This window comes from Diceros bicornis, chromosome 7, assembly GCF_020826845.1.
Source record: "Diceros bicornis minor isolate mBicDic1 chromosome 7, mDicBic1.mat.cur, whole genome shotgun sequence".
Lineage (NCBI taxonomy): Eukaryota > Metazoa > Chordata > Mammalia > Perissodactyla > Rhinocerotidae > Diceros > Diceros bicornis.
The window spans coordinates 59,190,338-59,196,022 of NC_080746.1; the positions used below are offsets into that span (position 1 = coordinate 59,190,338).

General features: G+C 44.1%; 1 pseudogene; it reads right to left on the reverse strand.

Annotated features, from left to right (window-relative positions):
• Nucleotides 1–3,841: 3,841 nt before the first annotated feature.
• LOC131407947 (olfactory receptor 52K1-like) lies at nt 3,842–4,792 on the reverse strand (annotated as a pseudogene).
• Nucleotides 4,793–5,685: the final 893 nt, after the last annotated feature.

Here is a 5,685-nt window from a genome sequence, read left to right on the forward strand (position 1 = left end):
CCAATTGATTTATTTTTTCTTTTTTCTCTTGTGCTGTTGGTGTCATATGTAAGAAACCATTGTCTAATTCAAGGTCATGAAGATTTACTCCTATGTTTTCTTCTGAGGGTTTGATAGTTTTAGCTCTTGCATGACATGTATGATCTATTTTGAGTTAATTTTTGTATATGATGTGAGAAAGGGGTCCAACGTCATTCTTTTGCATGTGGATATCCAGTTGTCCCAGCATCATTTTTTTTTTTTTTTTTTTTGCTGAGGAAGATCAGCCCTGAGCTAACATCTGCCAATCCTCCTCTTTTTGCTGAGGAAGACTGGCCCTGGGCTAACATCTGTGCCCATCTTCCTCCACTTTATATGGGACTCCGCCACAGCATGGCCTGCCAAGCAGTGTGTCGGGGTGTGCCCGGGATCCGAACCGGCGAACCCCGGGCCACCGCAGCAGAGCACGCGCACTTACCCGCTTGCGCCACGGGGTCGGCCCCCTAGCATCATTTGTTGAAAGGCTATTCTTTCCTCATCAAATTGCTTAGGCACCCTCATCATTCCTGGATTCTTTACCTTAGTGATCCTATATGCTTTATCTCGGTGACGCCATTACCATCCACATAGTGGCCTAAACTAGAAAGTTTGTTGTTGGCCCTGAAGGCAGGGTGATGGGATCCTGGATTTCTCCTGCTGTCTGGCCTACTTTGTGAATATTTCTGCAGGATGTTCTCTCCTCTCAAACCTCACTATCACTGCCCTGTTCTGGGTCACACCTTCTTTGGCCTCAGCCGGCTTAGCGCCTTCTAGTCGACCTCCTTCCTGTTGTCTCCTCAGCTCCAACGCAGACTCAGCCTAACTGAGAGGGAACTCATTGAACGTATTATTTTTATTTTTAAGTTTTTGCTAACTAGTTAGATGAAAAGTGGCATTTCATTGAATATCTGAACGTGGTTATATTTGATGTTGGCCATTGTTTCCACATGTTTCTAGGTGGGTTCATTTTCTTTTTTTATGAGAAAACTGCCTATCTTTTGCCTATATATTAGAAGGAAGCATTGTATATCACTTGTTTAATCCTCTCTTTGGATTTCTGTGGTCTCCAAAACAGAAGCTACCTCCTTTGCAGGGTATAGAAGGTCTTCTGAGCTCTGCTCTGCAACTGGCTCTCCAGCACCATTTCCCATGTATTGTGTTTCAGTCATAGTGCTAATAGCTACCAGACCATGTCAGGCACTTTGCGATACACCCATGTAAAAAGAAAAAGAAAAAAAAAAAAAATATATATATATATTTGCAGTTGTTGCAGGTTGGTTTCCCAGGAAGCAGGCCTTGAGATGAAGATTAGAGTACAAGAGGCTTATTAGGGGGTGCTCTTAAGATCAACATCTGTGGAAGAAAAGGGAGAGAAACAGCACCGGACAGAAGGAATGTTGGCTGTGATGCAGTTTCAGTGATGGCCTCAGTCAACCCTAGAGGGAGCTCTGGAGCTGGGGTGGCCCTTCAGAGTTGTCCTGGGCTAGAGAAAGTAGGCAAAACCTTCATCCCTCCATGTCAACAAATCATTGAATGTGGGCTCATTGAAATTTGGCTGAAGTTACCCAGGAAACTGAAGCCAAATTTCAGTCCCCACTGGAGACTGAAGGTTGGGAGGACACTGAGGTTGGGGAATTTATTCTCCTGGCTCCCTCTCTGCCAGCTCACAGGTTAGGTGTGTCCCCTTACTGAAGACCACAGCCCTGGTTGGTGGCCTTCTTCTACATCTTCCCTCTTTGGATTTCTAGAACCATTCCCTCCATTTGTCTTTTCTGCTCTTGGGGTGGTCCAGGCTCTCTGCTGTGGCAAGTCCCAGGGTGCTGCCCCATGCCTTGTTGGCTTCCTTTAACCCCTGGGGTCTGTGTTTTTATAAATAGGACCTCATTACATTCCTGTACCAAAATTTCTTTCTCGATCACCCCAACATCAACGGGTTACTCGACAATCCACACACCATATCACAGAATACCTACTATTGAATATACTTCTTTCTGTATTTATCTAAATTCTTCTCTAGGCCTGTAATTTCTTGGAAAGTTAGACAATGAACCTAACTCAAAGCTGAGTCCTATATGGTGTCCAGAACGTGCTTTGCTTGTCATAAATGCAGAGGTGTCCCCACAAACGGGCCTGGGATTTCTTTTTAGAGATGTCCTTACTTTGTATTTCTTTTGAAATATTCGGTGGTTTTTGTATTTTTATTACCCTTAAGAAGAAAATTATTTTCTAATATTCTATGAAAGGTCGTGACTATCTGTCTGAAATCTCCATTTCAGTAACGCATTTTGTCTTTTCACTGATGAAGAACTCTCCCAGTACTTAAGTTTGTTTTTGCAAGTTAGCCCTTGAAAGCTGCGCTGTCTCCTGCAGTTCCTGCAGCTGCCACCAGGGGGATGTTGGTGGGGGTTATGATTGTTCCTGCCCATCACCTTGCTGGTCTCCAAGCACAAGTCACTGAGAGGAGGCCCAGCTATTTATTCATATAACTATTTATTACTACTAAGCAATTACAAATTTCTGATATTTATGTAACTGGTTAATGGAAGATACAGTTTAAAGTAAGATTTAAAAAGCCACAAGCCATAACGGTAGTTTTTTACCTTCATGATTCAAGGTAACTTTTTTTTCTGCTTAATGTGACTTTAATTTTCTCTCAGCCTTGAGAAAAAATATTTTTTGTATTATTATAATTTTAATAGACTTTATTTATTTTTATTTTTTAAATAGACTTTATTTTTTAGAGCAGTTTTAGGTTTGCAGCAAAATGGAGTAAAAAGTACAGAGTTCTCATATACTCCCTGCCCCTACACATGCACAGCCCCCTCCACTGCCAACAATAATGTTTAAAACAGTTTCACATCCTGGATTTTATATGTCAGTGATTCCCTACGTGCCTTTGCATTGAAATCATCCAGACAGTTAAAAATTCAGATTCTCATGCTTTGTGCCACACCTATTGAATGAGAATCAGCACGACCTGAGGCCTGGGATAACAGTACCTTCCTTTCCATTGTTCTGTGAATATCCTGCCCTTTGATTCTTTGTAGAGTCTTAAAAAAAGTTCTAATTAGTTTATTCAGTAAGAGATTTTCTTGCAAATTTTGGTACCCAGCTTCTATCTAAGACTTACACTTTATTTATTTTTTTTTATTTTTTGGTGAGGAAGATTGGCCCTGAACTAACATCTGTGCCTATCTTCCTCTGTTTGTATGTGGGAGGCCACCACAGCATGGCTTGATGAGCAGCATGTAGGTCTGTGCCCAGGATCCAAACCTGTGAACCCCAGGCCGCTGAAGCGGAGCATGCAAACTTAACCACTACGCCACCAGGCCGGCCCCTACTCTTTATTTTTTGAAGGACGTGAATATTGTTTTTTATAAAATTCTAAATTTAAAAACCCATTTATAAATTACAGAAGTGGGTAGCTTTTATTGGGGAGAATATTTTTAAAAGAATAGATACAGTTTGCATTCTGTGCAATTCTTTTAAGGAACTGCCAACGACAGAGAGACTTAAGAAAGTTATAATTCCAGTTGCTTTAACTATTTGCCATGTAACTATGGACACAATGATGTTCTATTATGGGGACTGACAAAAGCTCAAAGACTAACGTTAGGATGCCGGGACGCAGAGCAGGGCTGAGTGAGACTCTGGTGTGCACTTCTACCCTATTTTACTGGAAGAAAACTGAAAGCAGAGTTTTCAGGCGAATAATGAGAGTGAAGACGATGGTGACAGTCGAGTTCCTGTGTATCCACTTTCTGTCTTCCTCAGCCTTGCCAGGGACAAACAGATAGGTGAATAAGGGCTTGTTACAGGTGACTCATGGATCTGCCCTCAGGAACAACCTCGCCAGGTGCTGCCTGATTTCCTTGGCCCTGGCCCCGTAGATGACAGGGTGGACCAGACATGGGAGCAGCAGGTAGAAGGCACTGAGCAGGTTGTGCACGTCCTGGGAGGCTGTGCGGGCCACACGCTAGACGATGGATGAGGACATGGTGGAGGAGTAGACAGTGAAGATGACCAGCAGGTGGGAGCCACAGGTGTTCAGGGCCTTGGAACGTGCTTGACCTGATGAAATCCGGAAGGCAGCATGGATGATGCGGGAGTAGGAGGCTCCAAGTAGCAGCATGTCCAGGACTCGGTTGAAGATGCGGACAGTGAGCCCCACAGTCTTGTTTAGGGAGATGTCCCCACAGGAGAGCTTCATCAGGGCCATGTGCTCACAGGCAAAGTGGTGGATCACGTCTGAGCGGCAGAAGCGAACCCGGGAGGCCAGCGCCACCACTGGAGCAACAATGCAGGTGCTCCTGGCCGCTGCCACCCCCACCAGGCCAGCCAGCAACTGGCCTGTCACTATCTCCGAGTAGTGGAGCGGGCAGCAGATGGCAACATAGCGGTCCAGGGCCATGACCAGGAGGATGTTGCAGTCAAAGACAATGAGGAAGTAGATGCAGAACATCTGGAGCAGACAGCGAGGCAGGGAGACGCGGTTGAAGCTGGTGGAGAGGCTGAACAGCATGGCGGGCACCACGGTGGTGGCGGCACAGATGTTGACAGCCAGGAGCAGGGCGATGAGCAGGTACATGGGCTGGTGCAGGCTCCTCTGGGCTGCCACCGTGTGGATGACCAGGGCATTGGCGGAGATGATCACCAGGTAGAGGCTGAGGAAGGGCAGCACCAAGAGGGCGCGGGACTCCTGCAGCCCCGGGAAGCCCACCAGGAGGAAGCTGGTGTAGGACACGTTGGAGCTGCCATTGCTCCACCCTGACATCTTCCCTGGGGAGCAGGATGGCTCTGGGGAAATAAGAGGGGCAAGAGGCCTGGTCTCTGTACCTGGGCCCCCACCAGGGCCTGCCCCAGCTCTACTGGGCTTTGATCTCCATGAGTCTCCAATATTCCTTGAGAAAAAATGAGAAGTGAATAGCCATTATTTAAGGAGCTACACATCTTTCAATGAATCTTTGCATTTCAAATAAATTCCTCAGGGTAGATTTTGGATGTAGAATTATTGGATCGAATGATATGAACATTTTGAGGGTGCCAAGGAGATTTCCGAGAAAGTTGTATCAATGTTGTCACTGAATCACTGGTGCTAGTATTAAAGTGCCATGATCTAAAAAAAAATTATTTTAGCAATTTGATGGTAGAAAATACTATCTCATTTTTATTTGCATGTTCTCTTTTGTGAGTTTTCTATTCACGTACTTTGTCCATGTACTATTAGAGACTGTTTCTCTTAGCAACTTAAATATTAAAATAATGACCTTTTGTATCCATTGAAACAGATTTTCCAAATCTTGTCAGTATTTTTATTTTGTTTACAATCTTATTAGAGTAAGAGTTTTAAATTTATAAAATTAAACCCGTTGATATTTCTCTGTGTGTTCTTTTCTTGGTTTTAAGCTTAGCAAGTCCTTCCTCATTCAAAGATCAAAAAGATAGTACACTATATTTTGTTCATCTTTAAAATATGGCCTACTTTTTATATTAAGTTTTCTTTTTTTTGTGAGGAAGATCAGCCCTGAGCTAACATCTATGCTAATCCTCCTCTTTTTGCTGAGGAAGACTGGCTCTGAGCTAACGTCTATTGCCAATCCTCCTCCTTTCTTTTTTTTCCCCCAAAGCCCCAGTAGATAGCTGTATGTCATAGTTGCACATCCTTCT